The following is a 20,417-nucleotide window of genomic DNA, read 5'->3' as shown; positions in this document are numbered from 1 at the left end:
CGAAAGAATAGCACCCTCGTTGCCCAAGTCGCCATCTAGATCTCAAAGTACACTAGGTAAACTCATCTTCAATTTCTATTTATTGGTGATTCATGTCATTAGCTCACTTTTACTTGTAAATATATTTTAAGTAATGTGTACTTGTTTGAAGAGTATTACACCTACCAACTGTTTTGTTTATAACATCGGCAGATCAGGTTGCTAGCGAAAATCAATGGCAGATGGATCCAGAACAAGAGACGGAAATAATGATGGCGTGTTCTATGATTAAGCGAAGAGTTCCAGGTCCAAGAGGTGAAGAACTCATGACTGCATTATGCAGATTAGGCAGCCATGGAAGTTCTCTAAGTAGAAAGGATGATGGAAGTTCAGTTGATCGACGTAGTTCCAGCTCTGGCTCTGCAGCTTTGGCTCTTGATAGGCGGATTTAAAATTTTGAGTTTATAGATTCGAGATAGAAAGGATATCTTATTGGATTTTAGTTATGTTATTTATGCATATTTTATTTTTTTGAACATTTGGCCATGAGGATAAAATGTAAGTTATTTACTTGCAATACTGAGTATTTAGTTTTTGCATATCTGTTGTTTAATTTACTATCTATCGGTGTCTTATATACTACATTATTCTAGTGGCATCTGCGTATACGGGTATACCATCATAGTTGTATACCTAGTGTACTTTCATAAGTAGGGTTCTGGGAGGGTAGTGTACGCACAACCGTACTCTTACCTTAACAAAGGTAGAGAGACTGTTTCCAATAGATTCCCGGCTCAAGTAGGACATATCGAAAGTCAAGAATGCAAAACAAATGCAATAATGAAGCTGTCATATAGAAAATAATGGAGAATATAGTCGTAACGACAACAAATGATACCTACTATCTTCTATCTTAATGTTTGACCATATCTTTCTACCTAGTGTCATGTCCTCAGAAATCTGCAAAATCAACTATATCTTATCTAGTCACCTCTTCCCGGTTCTTACCCCACCATATACAACATGTCACACCTCTTCATTGGGATATGTATGAATCTTCTCTTCAACCTTATCTCTCTTATCTTTCCCACCACGGGGGCTACTCCTACCTTGTCGTTGATCTCTTCATTCCTGATACTGTCTCTCCTAGTATGTCTACATATCTATCTGAACATCCTATTTTTGCTACTTTGATCTACTTGACGTGTGACTTTTTGACTGGCCAACACTCCACCTCATACTATGTTACATACATTATTCCTCAATATCCAGCAAGTTGTAATCGTATTGGCTACTTTAATTCTCAATTTCCTTGTTGCTTTTGATGGTGATGAAGTATCAAGAGATTTTGGAGTAGTTGGAGGAAGAAGACAATGTGAAGAATCAGATTTTTATCGGAATACATCTTCTTGAAGATTTCACATTTTCAACGAAACATGGATCTGGTTGTACATTTTGGCTTATTTAAAAATTTTACTACTTAAGTATTATCATTTGTAATATCATCATAGAGTTTATTATAAACTCTGTGATGATCATAGAATATTTAGTTCTTTATTCTTATTATTATCTTTTACATGCATGTTAATTAGACAAGTTTTTGTTACGCCTCAATAGTATTAGTAAAGTAAAGCATCACCCCTCTTGCTTGTACTTTTTCCTTTTAGTTTTGCATTTATTATATATCGATTATATATGATTGTACATGAATTATACATGTATTATATATCCACCGGCTATTGAGAAATTGATAGAGATAAAAAAACCTTATTTTTAGTTGATATATTATATTAATCATAGTTAGAGGTTTAGTTTAGAATAAATTAAACCTTAGCCATTTAATTTAATTAGGCCATGTGTCATTAATCAAGATGGGGACTTGGGGATAATGGAGAGAAAGGAAATGGAGAGGAGCCGGAGCCGGACATTTATTTATTTCCTCCTAAAGTGAAATTTAATTTTACATGTTGCAACTGAAAGCGTCGAAACAACATTCTCATCAATGAAGCACGTAGAGAATGCGTACAGCTTGGGTGCTCTCAAGAAGATCATCACCACCTGTGGGCATAAGCCTAAGTCGCACAATAGCCCACCAGAATTTTTCCCTGAAACTCGGTGATTTCTTCGAGATTCTCTCACGTGGGTCAAGTAACCAGGTAAGGTTACCTCCATCTGTCAGAATCCTGGCTAGACATCGCCTTTATTCAGCTCATGTGAATAACCAATGCTCCAACTCTGGGATAGCCCCTGGTATTTGATATTCCGGGCCAAATAAAAACCTGTTCAACGCCCTTTCCGAGAAATCAGTGTCGACTCCTCTCACTGGGACTACATTAAGCTTATCCCTATCTGCAGCCGTTGCACCCTTGGGCAAATCCTTTTCTAGCAGTGCCAGATAATTAGCCAAGAATTCCCACACCAAGATAGGTTGGTACGATCCCAGTGGCCTACTCATCCAATCCAACCCATATGAATTGAAACGGCGCTCAAGCTCTGGATATTCATGCAAGGTTGTTGTGATAATCTGGTGTTCCACGAATATAACCTATCTGAAGTAGGTTCCAGTCCTTCGTAGAAGATCTTACGAGCACCCGCTACTTGCTATCTTATGGCTTCCCTAAGCTGCTAATCCTTTCGATGAATGACATTTGGATCCTCTTGTTAAGGCACTTCTTCTGGAACAGGGTTAGAAGTTTTGACTGCTACCTCCGGGGGTACTGAAATAGAGGTACTACTGCTACTGCTTTTAACCACCTCATCAGATGAGGAGGATGAAGAAACCACTGGTTGACGATTTCGTCTAGTGTTTCGAGCTGGCGCATCAGAACTTTGCGCTTACCCGGTTCGTTGGCTTCTACCTCTGCCCCTGGATGGTGGTATTGTAGGAGCCGTAGTACCTGGAAAGTACAGCATTTATTACTGTACAGTCAGAAAATAGAAAATAGAAGATAGAAAAGTTTCAGATCAGTGATGGTCCATCGACCCCTACCGTCGGAGTATTCCAGTAACTCATGTTCTGAGAAATGTGTGAAGGTGGGAAGCGACGGTCCATCGGGCATGCGACGGTTCATCGATCCCTACCGTCGGGTAGATGATCCATGGGTTACTCAGACTTCCCCCAGGACAGTTTATGCTAAATTTGGACTAAAAGAAAATCATAAACAACAATCACCAAACAAAATAAAAAGAAACAACATTTGTTCTCTTGACTTCACTCATTTTGATTTGCTCACATGTTTAAGAATCATAGATAGAGAAAGGAAATATATACCTTGTTGTTGTAGTATGAATGCACTACTCAGACTTTACACAATGAACTTCAAATAACAGATAAATATTTGTGTCTCTGAAAAGAACTTTAGTTTGCTTGTGAGGAAAAATGAGAGAGAGGAAGGGCCTTTAAATAGATAGGAAGATCGGAAAATGAAGAGGTGTGAGGGGGGAATGAAAGGGCACAGGTGTTTTTAAACGTTGAGAGTTACTTAACCGCTTCAACTTATTAGTTTAAAAACATTTGGAAATGGATAGTAATTAAAAATCGGTTATTTAAAGCAATCCGACCCAATCCGCTAAGCTAGGGTTAAGTGCGACAGTCCGTCGCACATACAATGATAAGTCGGACATACCGTTGCGACTTTACAGTGAGCATACCTGGGACCATTATGCGATGGTTCAGGGTGATGGTCCATTGCACATGCGACGTTCCGTCGGACCAAGCCGTCGCAATTTTACCAGAAACTTAGTTTCTAGACTTCTTACGATGATGGACATCGACGGTCCGTCGGTTCCGTCGGTTTGCCTGAAATTTCTTTGCATCTGTGTTATCTTCATCTTAGTACCTGCACACTTACATGAACCCTTCAGTTTTAACCAATGAACAAATACTTAAAAATAAAGCTTTTCTTCAACAAAAATGTGGGTTACCTCCCACTAGCGCCTGATTTATTATCGCGGCACGACTTGGACATCTCAATTACTTAATTTCTTCAAGATCAATGTTAGAAATACTGTTTACCAGCTCATTAGAACCGATATACAGTTTAACACGTTGGCCATTAACTTTAAAGACACCTTCATCTTTACTTTCAAGTTCAACTACTCCAAACGAGTAGACTTGATTTACCTTGAAGGGCCCTGACCATTTGTGTTTTAGCTTACCTAGCAATAGCTTGAGTTTGGAGTTTAAAAGTAGTACCAGGTCTCCTTTTTGAATGCTTTGATGCATGATTCTCTGCTCATGGTACTTCTTCATCTTCTCTTTAAAGAGATTTGCTCTTTCATAAGCATTTAGGCAGAATTCATCCGTCTTATTAAGCTGTCCCATTCTCAATTCTGCTGCTTCCTTCCAATCCAAATCCACAACACCTTATGTTCTAATTAAATTGGTAAATAACATTCTTTGACATAAACCATTTGGTATGGTGACATTCCGATGGGCGTTTTGAATGTTGTTCTATATGCCCATAGAGCGTCATCAGATTTTTGGGACCAGTCCTGCCTACTTGCATTTAAGGCTTTAGCCAAGTTAGCTTTTATCTCTTTGTTTGACACCTCCACTTGACCATTGTTTTGTGGGTAGTATAGAGTTACCACCTTGTGTTCTCTTACTCCGTATTTAGCAAATGCAGCTCAGAACAGCCGATTACAAAAATGTTAGCCACCATCACTTATGATAGTGCGTGGTACCCCAAATCTAGAAAAGATATTTCTTTTTAGGAATGCAATGACTTGTTTCCCTTCATTATCGGCTAGAGCAACGGATTCCACCCACTTTGATACGTAGTCAACGATGACCAAAATATACTTCATCCCAAAAGAACTGACAAAGGGCCCCATGAAATCGACCCCCCATACATCAACTAGCTCTAATTCCATCATCTTATTCATCGGCATCTCATGGTGTTTGGAAATTGACCCTTGTCTCTGGCATTGGTACACCTTAGAGCAAATTCATGAGTATGCTTGAATAGATTTGGCCAATAATAGCCACTCTATAACACCTTTCTGGTAGTTTGGTAACCTGCATGATGACCTCCAACTGGGGAAGCATGATATGCTTCCAATATACATAATACGTACGCTTCTGGCACACATCTCCTTATAATATTGTCAGCACATAGCCGAAAAAGATACGGCTCATCCCAGAAGTAGCGTGTTGCATTATAATGGAATTTTTTTCTTTGATGGAAAGAAAGATTTTCTGGAATGATGATCTCACTCACTACATAATTTGCAAAATCAGTGTACCAAGGCATTTTCTCTAAAGCGGCAGCCAAGATCTCCTCATCGGGAAACACATCTTTTATCTCACTTTTATCACTAACTGCTTGCTCACTGTCTATCCTAGAAAGATGATCTCCAACTTAGTTTTTGCTACCCTTCCTATCTTTGACTTCAAAGTCAAACTCTTGGAGCAGCAACACGTATCTAATAAGACTTAGTTTTGCATCCTCTTTAGCCATCAAATACCTTAAGGCTGCGTGGTCAGTGTGGACCACTACTTTGGTACTTAACAGATACGCCATGAACTTCTCAAAAGCATACACCACTGCTAGAAGTTCTTGCTTAGCGATGGTGTAGTTCATTTGGGCTCCATTTAGGGACTTGCTTGCATAGTATATTGGATAAAACAACTTCTTTCTTTTCTAGCCAAGAACAGCTCCGAGTGCCACTCCACTGACATCACACATGACCTCAAACGGATTTGTCCGGTCGGGAGCAATGATAATTGGGGCTTCCACTAATTTCTTCTTAAGACGTTCAAAGGCCGTTCGACAGTCATCATCAAAAGCAAACTTGGCTTCCTTTTCCAAGATTTTGCAAAGTGGGTTTTCAATCTTAGAAAAGCCTTTAATGAATCTTTGTTAAAATCCACCATGGCCCTGGAAACTATGCACTCCCTTCACTGAAATGGGGGGTGGTAGCTTCTCGATAACCTCAACCTTGGTGCGATCAACTTGAATCCCTTTTTCTAAAATTTTGGGCCCGAGAACAATGCCCTCCTTCACCAGAAAGTGGCATTTTTCCCAATTAAGCACCAAGTTAAAGTTGCAAACCCTTACTCAAGTTCGCCAAACATGACTCAAACAACTCTCCTACCAACGAAAAGTCATCCATGAACACCTCCAAGGTGTCTTCAACCATGTCTGAGAAAATTGACATCATGCACCTTTGAAAGGTAGCAGGTGTATTACATAACCCAAATGGCATCCGCTTGAATGCGAAGGTGCCATAAGGTCATGTAAACGTCGTTTTCTCTTGGTCTTCAGGAGCAATACATATTTTGTTATAGCCAGAATAATCATCTAAAAAGTAGTACCAACACTTTCCTGCTAAACGGTCAAGCATTTGATCCATGAAGGGCATTGGAAAGTGGTCCTTCAACATCCAAGAGTTGAGTTTTCTGTATTCCATACATACCCTCCACCGAGTAACAGGTCTGGGATCAACTCGTTCCTCTCATTAGCCACCACTGTCACGCCCCCTTTCTTAGGCATGCATTGAACTGGACTGACCTATTTGCTATCGAAAATGGGGTATACTACTTCTGCATATAGCCACTTGATTATTTCCTTTATCACCATGACTTGCATAGATGGGTTCAAATGACGTTGACGTTCAATGGTCAGCTTGAAACTTCCTCCAGCTGAATCTTATGCATGCAAATGCCCGGAGGGATGCCAATAATATCAGTAATAGTCTATTCTATTGCTATCTTGTACTCCTGAAGCACTGAAACAAGTGCTTCCACCTTCTGCTCGCCCAAGTTGGCTGCAATAATAACGGGTAGACTGTTTCCATTGCCCAGAAATATGTACATTAGATGCTTTGGCAGTTCTTTAAATTCCAACACCGGTGGCTCTTCAATGGATCGTTTCGGACGATTAGCAAGATCAAGATCTAGCTTCTTAGGAACATAAGAGTTTTAACCCATTCCTACCAATGCACAAACAATTTTTTCATGCTCTTCAATGCCTTCACGATAAAAGTTCATCAATACTTCAGCTAAAGGCTCAATAACAAGTTTATCCTCTATTGGCACCTCATGCTCATCCTCATAGTATACATCAACGATGGAAAACACACTCATTTTTTTATGTCATTTCATCGATTGACACATATCAAATCGCACAACTTCATCATTCATCCTGAATAGGAGCTCATTCGCTCGCAAATCGATTCAACGCACTTTCAGTTGTAAGGAAAGGTCAACCCAAGATTATGGGCACCTCAAAATCCACCTCACAATCTAGAATGACGAAATTTGTAGGAAATATGAAGCTAGAAACCTTCACCAGTACATCATACAAAATACCAACAGGTCATTTTACCAACCTATCTTCCATCACAAGTCGCATGTTGGTGGGTGTGGGGTATCCCAAACCCAACCTTTTATACACATCCAATGGCATCAGATTTATGCTCACTCCTAAATCACATAAGGCTTTAGCAAATTCCAATAGCCCAATCGTATAAGAAATAGTGAATGCTCCTGGGTCTACCTTCTTTTGCACCAAGGACCTTGTGGAAATAGCACTACAATGATGGAGGTTATCTACCGGCTCGTAGCTTACTGCTCTTTTCTTTTTTCAGAAGATCTTTTATGAACTTTGAGTACCCAGGAATTTGCTCCAATGCTTCCACCAATGGTAAATTTATCGTTAACAGTTGGAGCATTGCCATGAATTTGCCAAACTTTGTATTATCGGCCTTCTTCTTCAATCTGTAAGGAAAAGGAGGTGGTGGAGTTGGGAGAGTGGTGACTACCGTTTCCTTTTTGTTTTCTTCTTTGTTCCCTAAACCATCACCATGTTGTTGGTTAGGGGAATATCATCATTGCCCAACTTCTCATCTTCGGCTGGACTATTTTCTGCAACATTATGATCTTTTTTAATTACATCATCATCTACATGTTCGCCCACGGAAGGGCCTGGTAATGTTTTACCACTCCGTGTGGTAATTGTCATACAAGCACCATCATTTTGAGGATTTTGAATTGTATCACTCGGTAGCGTGCCACTCTTCCTCTAATTGACCGTGATCGATAGTTGGTTCATTTGCTGATCCAACTGTTTTATCGATACAGAATGTGAACCAATCATTTGATTTGCCGAGGATATGTCTCTTTTCATCTCATTCATTGCAGCCGATTGTGCCTCTTGGCTCTTCATTATTTGCATAAACATGTCCTCCATGAATATCTTCCCCGTACTAGTTGTGGCAGCTTCCCAATTTCTAGGAGGAACATATAAATGCATGTTGAGAAGTCTACCAAAAAATCCATTCAGATGAATGAGTTGAATCATGGTGCTTGTGATGTTGAATTTGGCACCTGGTGCCAAGGGTGGGAGAACAATGGCTCCTATTGCTTCGACTTTATCCATTTCATCATCATCTTCATATTGATCATATTGCACCGGTTGACGACCTTGTGTTGCTCTGTAAGGGCGATCTCTATGCACATTTCTGTTCGCTGGTGCAACTGCATCCTATACATGCCTTTGATTTCCTGGCCTCAACAGCTCATCATCCCCCAAGTCCTCATCATCCATGTTATGAGCCCAGCCTGTGTCATCTGCATTTTGTTACTGTAATTGAGTGTTAGCCATAGCGTCTAATCTATCAATTTCTTATTTATTTGTCATTATACCAATCAGTTGCGGTTCAAGATTAAGTGGTAATAATGGTTCTCCTGAGCTTCGTATTTATGGCATCAACCACGATAAGCCTATAACTAACAAAAAGAACAAATAACATAATTTGGAAACTTAACTAATCAGCTAATCACCCCAAATAAACTTAATTGACAACCGTATTCCCCGGCAACGGCGCCAAAATTTGATACGCCCAAATTATACCTCTCTTTTGAGTATATAAGTGGTCACTGTCAAATATAGAACCCAACTAAGTTGGGTTCGAATCCCACAGGGAATATGGTATCAATGCAAGTTATTTATGATGCATTCAGCTGATAGTTAATACTTTCCTGTAAATGAGAGGTTTGGAGAGTAGATATAATGGTATTGAATGCTTCAAACTAACGCTTTCTATTATAAGGTTTCAAATATGATATTATGGAAAACTAGGGTTATGGTTACCAAGATGCTTAAACGGGTTGGGTTGTAAATCACTTTAGAGTTCCAATTGACATTTCAATTGCAAGATGAGTTGAATCCTATTATTTACCCATTTATCTCTCGACCTCAATGGGTAGTGCATCCATTAATTCTCTCAAACCTAAACGATGTGTTCACTATTCAACTATTTTCTCATGTAGGCAAATCCCGTTAAGGCATTTACCATTAAACTAAAGATTAAAGTCTTTCGAGTCCATGTAAAATATTTCTTTTCTCAACATACACTTTCCTCTCGGACAAGTGATGTTCTTAGGATCGCCCTTTAGGTTGCAATCTAGAGAAGTCGTTACATTGCTTGGCAAGAGCTTCCCTCTCAGGCAAGTGATTGCTTCATCGAAGTAACCTAACAACACCTTCCTCTCGGATAAGTGATGTCCTAGTGCTGACTCTTCTAGTTTGCAGCCACGGGCTTACCTTTCAAGCTTCAACTAAGAGAGATCGTTACGTTGCTCGACAAGAAATTTCCTCTTGACAATTGATTGCTTCATTGAAGTAACCTAAAAACACCTTCCTCTAGGACAAGTGATGTTGTAGTGCTGACTCTACAAAGTTGAAGTCAAGAAAGATCAGTAAAGAACAGAAAGGTTTATGCAATATGGATTACTTATGGAGCTTAAGCAGATTCACAACCCATACTAGTTATTCACATCAAGGCTCCCATAACCCAGCTATGGGAGATTAGCCACACATATCCATGAAAGAACTAGAAAACATCATTGTATTGTTCATAAGAAAATCAAAGTTTACTTACAATGGTTACAAGAATGTGTTCTTGAATCTTCAATAAGAATGAAATGAGTGAAACCAAACACTAATGCTCACTTCCCACAATATGCTCAGTTACAATGAACTAGAAAATAGAATAAAAATGAAAGGTAGAGAACTAGATCTAAAAATGTAGATCTCAAATCTACCATACCAAGAAAAGTCAAAGGTAGTTGAGAAAAGAGGAAAAAAACTAAGCTAAGATGGACGCTAAGACAATGTGCAAGATAATGTCTAAGATAAGATACAAAATAAACCCTATCACTTAGTACTTATAGGTATTCAGAGCCCAGGGTTTCAGAATTAAAAATTGAGATTGTGACCGTCGGAATGTCCGACGGTCTGTCGCATGGGACCATTGCATGATTTTAGTGGCCTGGACTTCTGCTTCTTGGTGACGGTACTGTCCGACGGTCCCCGTATGAGCAACGTTCCGTCGCTCATATCATCGGAACAACTTTCCTCTTAATTTTGCCCATTTTCCTAAGTAATTCATCCCACTTAGCTTTTATCCTTAAAACACTAAAATACAAAGTCAAATATAACATTAGTTTCTTGAAAATATGCATTTATCTTACGAAAAAGGCCTAAGATGTTCCGTCAAAAGCCAGAACATCAATTTCAAATATTTCCCAATAAGTTCATAAACTCCAATTCATAAAAAAAGAGGGGTTTCAATAGTAATGCTCTCAATCAAATCTTCAATTTCATACATATTCATATAGGTATAAATCAATTTAAGGGGAAAATCCTAATGGCCCAAACAACCGTAACATCAAGTCATCCATGATACATAATTGAAACATAGATTCCAAAACCCCTTCATAAATACATTCTTGATAAACTTTAAAATCATATTCAAGTGCTTCAACAAGCCCATGTAGTTTTAGGATGAACTCCACGTACCTTATATCCCTTAGGAGGAAGAGTGGAATCCAAATCACACCTTAGTTCTAGAAATTTCAGTCTTGCAAGGATGAGTTCTAGGTCTTGAAAGAAGAGGATAGGGTTTTCAATTGATGTTAAGGGAGTTATTTTTCATGAAAACCAACCTAAAGTGCTGATATGATGTTTTAATCTCGTGTTTGGGGCGTATTAGAATAAGTGAATTTGACCTAATTGCCCTTGAAAATATGGATTTTAAAAGCTGAAACAGCTGGGCATCGACGCAATTGGCGACGCGGCACGCCGATGGCATCGATGTGATACCTGATGCATCGCGTCTTAATTACGCCAAGACTCAGCAGTTCCTGGACAAAATTGGCCAACGCGATGAGCGATGCGGCGATCTAAGATTGCATTGGTCTACTATTTCGGGACACCAAACAAGGTCTAATGCGGCCCGAGAAAATCAAAAACTTGCTTGGGAACACCTATTGACCTTCTGAATCAAGAACTAGCTAACATATCAACTATTGAGGGTCGAGAAGGTCAAAAACAAAATCGTCAAAGATTAGGGGCTCAAAAATGACTAAGTCCCTTTTTACAATTAGAATATTTTCAAGTTGCTAGCCTCTCAAACATGCCTATAGGTGACATCAAGTCGAATAGAACTATGGGGTGTTACATATTCCCCCTTTGGGATCATTCGTCCCCGAATGATGACACGGAACACAAACAAGGAAGATTTCAAGTATAATAAGGGCATAAAATAAATAAGGCAAATATTGTACCTTCCATGCCATCACTCACTTGCTCAAAGAGGTGGGGGTATCTAGCTCACATGTCATCTTTCGATTCCCAAGTAGCTTCTTAAACTTTCTAATTCTTCCACAACACCTTCACCAAGACTATCTCCTTGCTCCTCAAATTTCGGACCTGACGCTCCAGAATAACGAGTTCCTCCTCATAAATCAAGGAGTCTTGCACATTGACCTCCTCTACAGGCAACACTAAAGAATGATCTCGAATACACTTCTTCAACATGGATATGTGAAATACGGGATGGACAGAATCCAGACTTGTGGGCAATTCTAACTCATATGCAACCCAACCTGTCCTTCTCAAGATCTGGTATGGTCCTATATAGCGAGGACTCAGCTTCCCTTTCTTCCCGAATCGCATGAATCTCTTCATAGGGGATACTTTGACAAACACCTAATCACCAACCTCAAATTCTATCTCCATTCTTCTAACATCGACATAGGAATTCTGTTGACTCTGGTCTATTTTAAGTCATTTTCTAATGATTTTCACTTTTCCCATTGCCAGATGAACAAAATTAGGCCCAAACAAATGCGTCTGACCCACTTCATACCACCCTATCGGTGACCTACATCTTCTCCCATACAATTCCTCAAAAGAAGCCATCTTAGTGTCCTATTTGGTTCAATTACGGGATGGAATATGGGTGTATTTAACTTAGTTCTTGAATCCCACTCAACAATATAGTTGTTGTGCTGAGTTAGATAATTGATTATAGGTTTGGAAGATCATAGCCTTAGTATCGAGCCCGTGAACCAACAACCAAGATAAGTAACCTAACCAATGAAGTTCTATAATATAGTATGATTGTTCGTAGTGTCTTAAACCCAGAATTTTTCCCAATTGATTGTCCAAAAACATTAATTTACCACATTGTTTTAGTTTACTTAGTTATAACTCTAAAACTCTTGTGGTTATGTGTGCATTGATTTAATTTTAATAGTTGAAGTTGAACTGGATAGTTGCTTAACACTAGTGCCCATGGGATCAATACTTCGATTTCCTTAAGGCTACTATATTACTTGCGTGTTTGTGGATGAAGCATGTGTATGCATAAAGAGTGGATGAAGCATCTTTAAACTGGATGCATAATCTACAATTAACTTACTTTCCTACTTAGTCAATTTACTTACTATTAGTATAGGATCCAAATAAAATGAAACTGAGAGATTATATGATATGTTTATAAGAGAGGATTCAGGTAATATGATATACATATTTATGATATGGTAAGTACATGTGTATGCATAAGGATTTCGCATAATCTACAATTAACTTTCTCTCCATTTTCAAGTCCTTCCAATTATCATAATCCAACCAACTCTCCAAATTCCAAATTCCTTCAAATTTTAGTAACAAAAGACAAATATTAATTTACTTTCCAAAAGAAACAAACCTATTTCTTGATTTCATTTTCTATATAAACCCCTTCCTATATGTTGTTTTCCTCATCATTACAAAGAATTCTCTTGTCTTAAAAACCCATAAAATCCCATTCTTCACACAAAAATCTTATTTTTCTTTCCAAAAAAAAAAATCTTGATTTTCATCATTTTTTTTGTTGCTTTTCTTTCCATGGATAACAAAAAGAATCAACACAAACTTGTTAAGTCAGTTTATTCCTTCAAGGATTTTCTTGGTTCGCCTTACAAATCAACTGATGAAATTCCAAAAAATGATATTTTTTGGAAAAAGAAGATTCCAAAAATGCAGAATCTTCCGATTCTGATCCTTGGATTGATCGTTCTACTTCTTTTGATGATGATTCTGATACAATGGACTTAGAATGGTTTGCTGATGATGGGCCAATTGATGCTAAGCCCATTGCATCAAGTGAGCCCAAATATGATTTTGATGTGAATCCCATTACTAAGCCCAAATATGGTTTTGAGGGTAGGCCCATTGCTGAGTCCAAATATGATTTTGAGATTAAGCATATTTGCTCAATTGAGCCTAAATGTGATTTTGGGGTAAGGCTCGTCCAATCAGTTGGGCCCAAATGTGATTTTAAAGCTGAGCCCATTGAGTTAGTTGGGTCCAAGTCAGATTTTGAAGCAAATCCCATCAAGTCACTAGAGCCCAAGTGTGATTTCGCAAGAGAAAATGAAGAAAATAAGCTTGTGTGGACATCTAATGTGTTAAAAACTTACAAGGTATGGACTTTAAAAACTCTTATCATTAAGTAAACAATTTTTTATAGCTTTTAGCCTATACTTTTAGTTAATATACATAAATTATAGACTAGTGATATATGAATTATAATATGATATATATCTGCCAACTACTTTTAGTTAATTGGTCTGGTCTGGGCTAGTTTCATGCACTACAACTGAATGTATGTATATTATGTATGACATCTCAATCAATCCAAAATATCAAACTTATTATATTTGTAAGTAAGACCCCACAAAACTTTGCATTTAAATTGACCTCGTTTAGCACCTTGAAGCTCAGTAGAAGGTCCAACACTTTAAAAAAATTTAGCTAAGTGTTTAACACTTAGTCTCATTTTAAGCCTCCAAACTTTGGGGATTTATTTGATAACCTTCCCGATCTCCGTTTTTCAATTTTCAAGTTGTATTGCGATGGGGCAATGTCGTAGTACAACTCGGGTGAGTTTCACAATTTTTGGAATCCGTTTAGGGATCGTTTGGATTTCAAACAGTAGCCCAAGGTGATAGCTGGGTGCCGCCCAGGGTTTAGCACAGCTCTAAGCAGGGCGCCGCCCTGGGTTCCCTAGCGCTCTAGGCAGGGTGACGCCCTAGAACTCCGGTGCGTGCCAAAATTTCAGCAATTCCAGATTGTGTTTCCAAGGGAAATATGGTCAAATCCCACTCCTAGATAAGCCTCTTTAACACAGAATTCATGATATTTTCACCCAAAAATATTAGTTTCTCTCAATTTTCATCAATAACAAGACCTAGGGTTCATAGCTCAAGATCCAAATCATCAATGTTCCTCCATGAATCTTTCAAGAATCATATAGCAAGGTATGCGTTGTGTTGATTCATGGACTCCTTTCATCCATGAAGCTCAAGAACCCTATTTTTAAATTATATATCATGATTTTCATGTTACGACTTGATTGCTGATCATGTTTATGTGTTGAATGATTCCAAGATGGAATCTTTATGAGTATTTATGAAACTAGGATGACATGATAGTTGAAATATATAACTGTTGGGTGGTGTGAATTGTTAAATTGATGATTTCACCTATGCACTAAATTGTGCATGTAAGGTGTTTGATAAAATTCTTCAAAGAATAGAAATCAGGTATTATAACCCAAATATGACCTTAATGTTACATGCTTGCTGTTCCCTTATGTTTAAATAGTTTCCATGCTATCATATTGAAAAGTTTGGCTTGGTATTAATGAAGATTCATAGAGAATTTTTCTTCCATAGCTGCTCCACTTACTAAGTTGACTCAAGAAAAGGTGAAGTTTGTGTGTTCTGACTCCTGTGAGAATATTTTTGAGAAGTTGAAAGACAAATTAACTATTGCACTTGTTCTTACTCTTCCGGAAGATACAGAGGGGTTTGTTGTGTATTGTGATGCATCCTGTGTGGGACTTGGGTGTGTACTTATGAATCACGGTAAGGTGATAGCTTATGTATCTAGGCAGTTTAAGGTGGATGAGAGAAATTACCTGACCCATGACTTAGAGTTAGCGGTTGTGGTGTTTGCGCTTAGGATCTGACAACATTACCTTTATGGGGTGCAGGTTGATATTTTCACTGACTATAAGAGTTTACAGTATGTTTTCTCAAAGAAGCAATTTAACCTCAGGCAAAGGCGCTGGATGGAATTGCTAAAGTATTATGACATGAGCCTGCACTATCATTCGAGCAACGCGAATGTGGCAGCCGATGGCCTTAGCAGGTTGTCTATGGGAAGCCTTTCTCATGTTGAAGAAGTGAAAAGAGAGATGGTGAAGGATATTCACTGACTTGCATATCTTAGAGTGCAACTCTTAGATTTGAAAATGGAGAGGTGGTTGTTCATGAGATAGATAAATCATCCCTTTGTGCTGAAGTTAATGAGAACCAGATCAAAAATCCTATCTTGATGTAGACCAAGAAAGGTGTGGGTCAACAGAAGAAGGTAATATCCTTCAAAATTAGTGGTGATGGTATTTTGAGATAGCAGGGTAGACTGTGTGGCCAGATGTAGATTATTTGCGGTAAAGAATCCTTGACTAAGCTCACACTTTGAGGTATGTTGTTCACCTAGGCTCTACTAAGATGTGTCATGATCTAAAAACTATATACTGGTGGAATAATATAAAACGTGATATGGCTAACTTTGTTGCCAAGTGTTTTAATTGCCAACAAGTTAAAATGGAGCATATGAGGCCCGTGGTACTTCCCAAGAGATAGCTTTGCCTTTGTGAAAGTAGGAGATGATCAATATGGAATTTATTATGGGACTTTGGAGGTCCAGAAAATAGTATGGTTCCATTTGGGTGATTGTAGAAAGGCTGACTAAGTCAGCTCCTTTTTTGCCTGTTAGAACTAATTATTCGGGAGATGATTATGATAAGATGTGCATTCAGGAAATAGTTTGCTTACATGGGACACCTATATCCATCATATCTGACCGAGGTACGCAATTTTCTTCAAAGTTTTGGAGGTCTTTTCAAAGGGGTTTAGGTACCCAAGTAAACCTAAGTACTGTGTTTCACCCTAAGACGGATGGGAAAGCTTGGCGCACCATTCAGACCCTTGAGTATATGTTAAGAGCCTGTGTAATTGATTTCAAGGGTAGTTTGGTGGATCACTTGCCACTAATAGAGTTTGCATATAATAATAACTACCATGCCAGTATTAAGATGGCTCTTTTTGAAGCATTGTATGGAAGAAGATGTAGGTTGTCCTATAGGGTGGTATGAAGTTAGTGAGATGCGGTTATTTGGGCCTGATCTTATTCACCAGGAAATAGAGGATGTGAAAATCATTAGAGAACGACTTAAGACAGCTCAGAGCAGACAGAAATCCTATGCCGATGTTAGGAGAAGGGAGTTAGAATTTGAGGTTGGTGATTGGGTATTTCTAAAGGTCTCCCCTATGAAGGGAGTCATGCATTTTGGGAAGAAAGGTAAGATGATTCCTTGCTAAATAGGGCCATACCATATTTTGAGAAGGATAAGTGGAGTTTCTAATGAGTTAGATTTACCTGCAAGTTTAGGTTCTGTTCATCCAGTATTTCACATATCCATGTTGAAGAAATGCATTAGGGACCATTCCTTAGTGTTGCCTGTGAGAAGGTCAAAGTGACCGACTCCTTGTCTTATGAAGAAGATCCTGCAGCAATCTTGGATCACGAGGTTAGAAAATTAAAGAGCAAAGATATAGCCTCAGTTAAAGTGTTGTGGAGAAACTAGAAAATTGAAAAAGCCACTTGGGAAACAGAGGATGACATGCGAGCTAGATACCCGAACTTGTTTGATTCAGCGAATGACGAAATGAGAGGTACAATCCTCATCTTATTTTCCTATGCCTTAGTATGCTTGATATAGTGCTTGACTGTGTTCTATGTCATCATTCGGGGACGAATGATCCCAAGGGAGGGATAAGGTAAAACCCCATAAAAAGTCATACATGTAATAGCTCTTAGTAGCATGCATAATGAGATCAGACTAAAAAATTTTTCTAAGTGTCAAAGAGAATTAGTCTCATTTTTAACTCTCAATCTTTGGATTTTATTTTTGACCTTCCTGACCTCCTTTTCTTGATTTTTTTGTTGACACAAATGGGGCACATCAAGAGTACATCTCGGGTGAGTTTCAAAATTTTTAGGCGAGCTTAAGGGCAAGTTTGGTTTAATGAACCAGTGATACGGGGCGATTAGCCCACGGTGCTTCGCTGACCGCCTAACCTGGGAGTGAGCAAAGCAATAGGCAAGGTGACGCCAAGGCTATTACGGTTCTCAACCTAGGGCGATGACTTAGATATCGCCCCAGGCCATTTTTTTGTTTTTTCAAGATTTTTAAGGGTATTTTAGGTATTTTCAATTCCCCAATCATCTTAAACATGGGATTTAATCCCAAATACACCCATCTTCATCAAATTACTCCAAGAACATTCACAAGGGTTTCAAACTAAAAAACCAAATAACTCAAGATTCAACCATGGGTTTTAGAAGATAATTAGTGATTTGGAATCCCCAATCCATAGCTTCAAGAATCTTCCATTATTTTCCGAAATAGAGGTACGTGGGGTTTATCCTAAAAACTACATGGGCTTGTAAACACTAGACCATGATTTAAAGGTTTTCAAGCATGAATTTTAGAAAGGGTTTTTGAAATACATAACTTTATTATGCATTATGAATGCTTAATTGTATTGTTTATTTGGTCTTTAGGCCTTTCCCCTTAAATTGGCTTACATGTTTATGTATATGTATGGAAAGCTAACTCGAAGACCTATCATTTAAAACATAGTTGGGTGCCTAATTCGACATATACAAAGACTTATAGTCGATGGAATCTGACACAATTTACAACATCCACTAAAACTTAGTTGATCGAAATAGTTTCAACTCGTCCTTGAGTTGAAGGACCTCTATCGTCTAAATTCAAGCTTGAATGGATTCATATGATACAAAAATAATTAACATGCCATATTGGCATAGGATTTTATGGCTTCGGGATTTATCAACACCATCGGAATCATGGTCTATATTGTAGCCCAAAATGTAGGGCGTTACATTATCCCCCCTTAGGATCATTCGTCCCCGAATGATGATGAGGGACACAGACAGACACAATTTCAAGTATAATAAAGGACTAGGAAAGATAAGATAGGAATATTACCTTTTCTCTCATCCTCCATTGAAGCAAACAAATTGGGATATCTAATTCTCATTTCATCTTCTGACTCCCAAGTTGCTCCTTCGACTTTTTGATTCCTCCACAGTACCTTTACTGAGGCTATCTCTTTGCTCCTCAGCTTTCGAACTTGGCGATCTAAAATTTCAACGAGCTACTCTTTGTAAGACAAGGAATCTTTCACTTTGACACCCTCTACTGGAAATACCAAAGAATGATCTCCAATGCATTTTTTAACATGGATACATGGAATACTGGGTGAACAGAACCCAAACTTGCAGGCAATTCTAGCTCATAAGCAACTACACCAATCTTTCACAAAACCTGATATGGCCTTATATAGAGAGGGCTCAATTTACCCCTTTTTCCAAACCGCATAACTCCTTTCATAGGAGAAACCTTGAGAAACACCCAATCACCAACTTCAAACTCTAGTTCTCTTCTCTGAACATCGGCATAGGACTTCTGACGACTATGAGCAGTCTTGAGTCATTCTCTAATGATCTTCACTTTCTCTATCGCCTGATGAACAAGATCAGGCCCATATAACTGGGTCTCACCCACTTTATACCATCCTATCAGAGACCTATATCTTCTCCTATACAGAGCCTCAAAAGGAGCCATCTTGATGCTAGCATGGTAACTATTATTGTAAGCAAATTCAACAAGTGGCAAGTGATCTACCCAACTACCTTTAAAATAAATAATGCATGCCCTCAACATATCCTCGAGGGTCTGAATGGTACGCTTAGCTTGACTATCTGTCTGAGGGTGGAAAGTTGTGCTAAAATTCACTTATATACATAAACCCTTCTGAAAAGATCTCCGGAACTGAGATGAAAACTTTGTACCTCTATCGGATATAATAGACACTGGTGCCCTATGCAACTGAACTATCGCCTCAATGTAAATCTTAGCATAATCCTCTCCCAAATAATTAGTCCTTACAAGCAAAAAGTGGGCTGACTTTGTCAACCGATCTACAATCACCCATATAGAATCATACTAGTTTTGGGATCTCAAAAGTCTTATAATGAAGTCCATGTTTATCATCTCCCACTTCCATAAAGGCAGGGCTATCTCTTGGGAAGTACCACCTGGCCTCATGTATTCTACCTTCACTTGTTGACAGTTCAAACACTTGGACACAAAATCAGCTACATCACGTTTCATGTTATTCCACCAATACAAGGTTTTCAGATCATGGTACATTTTAGTAGAGCCTGGGTGAACGACATACCTCGAAGTGTGCGCCTTATTAAGGATTCTTTGCCGTAGTCCATCAATATTCGAGACGCACAACCTACCCTAAAATCTCAGAATACCATCACCACCAATTTCAAACGACATAACCTTTTGTTGACCCACATCTTTCTTGATTTGCATCAAGATGGGATCTTCAACCATCTTCTCCTTAACTTCAGCACTAAGGGATGACTTAGATAACTCACGAACAATCACCCCTCCATATTCAGAATCTAAGATTCGCACTCCCAGATTTGCAAGGCGGTGAATATCCTTCACCATCTCTTTCTTTCCTTCTTCTACATGAGAAAGGCTGCCCATAGACAGCCTACTGAGGGCATCGGCTATAATATTTTCCTTGCCCGGATGGTAATGCAGACTCATATCATAGTCTTTCAAAAGCTCCATCCAATGCCTCTGCCTAAGGTTCAATTCTTTCTATGAGAAAACATACTGCAAACTCTTATGGTAAGTATAAATATCAACATGCACTCCATAGAGATAGTACCTCCAGATTCTAAGTACAAACACCACAGCTGCTAACTCCAAGTCATGAGTGGGGTAATTGCGCTCATGCACCGTTAACTTCCTAGATACATAAGTTATCACCTTACCACGCTGCATCAATACACAACAAAGTCCCATACGGGACGCATGACAATAAACCACAAAATCATCTACACCCTCAGGATGGGTCAAAACAGAAGCAGTAGTCATCTTGTCCTTCAACTTCTCAAAATTGTTTTCACATAAGT

The 20,417-nt window shown here is 38.7% G+C and overlaps 1 long non-coding RNA gene across 1 annotated transcript; it reads right to left on the bottom strand.

Annotated features, from left to right (window-relative positions):
• Positions 1–1,879: 1,879 nt before the first annotated feature.
• Positions 1,880–3,623, bottom strand: LOC124895528. Its single transcript, XR_007051769.1, has 2 exons — positions 3,251–3,623; positions 1,880–2,876 (listed from the first exon to the last, which is right to left on the bottom strand). It is a non-coding gene; the product is annotated as an uncharacterized LOC124895528 (long non-coding RNA).
• Positions 3,624–20,417: the final 16,794 nt, after the last annotated feature.

This window comes from Capsicum annuum, unplaced genomic scaffold (genome assembly GCF_002878395.1).
Source record: "Capsicum annuum cultivar UCD-10X-F1 unplaced genomic scaffold, UCD10Xv1.1 ctg82798, whole genome shotgun sequence".
In the NCBI taxonomy this organism is placed as follows: Eukaryota; Viridiplantae; Streptophyta; class Magnoliopsida; order Solanales; family Solanaceae; genus Capsicum; species Capsicum annuum.
The sequence above is the reverse complement of the archived record's forward strand: the minus strand, read 5'-3'. Positions and strand labels throughout refer to the sequence as shown.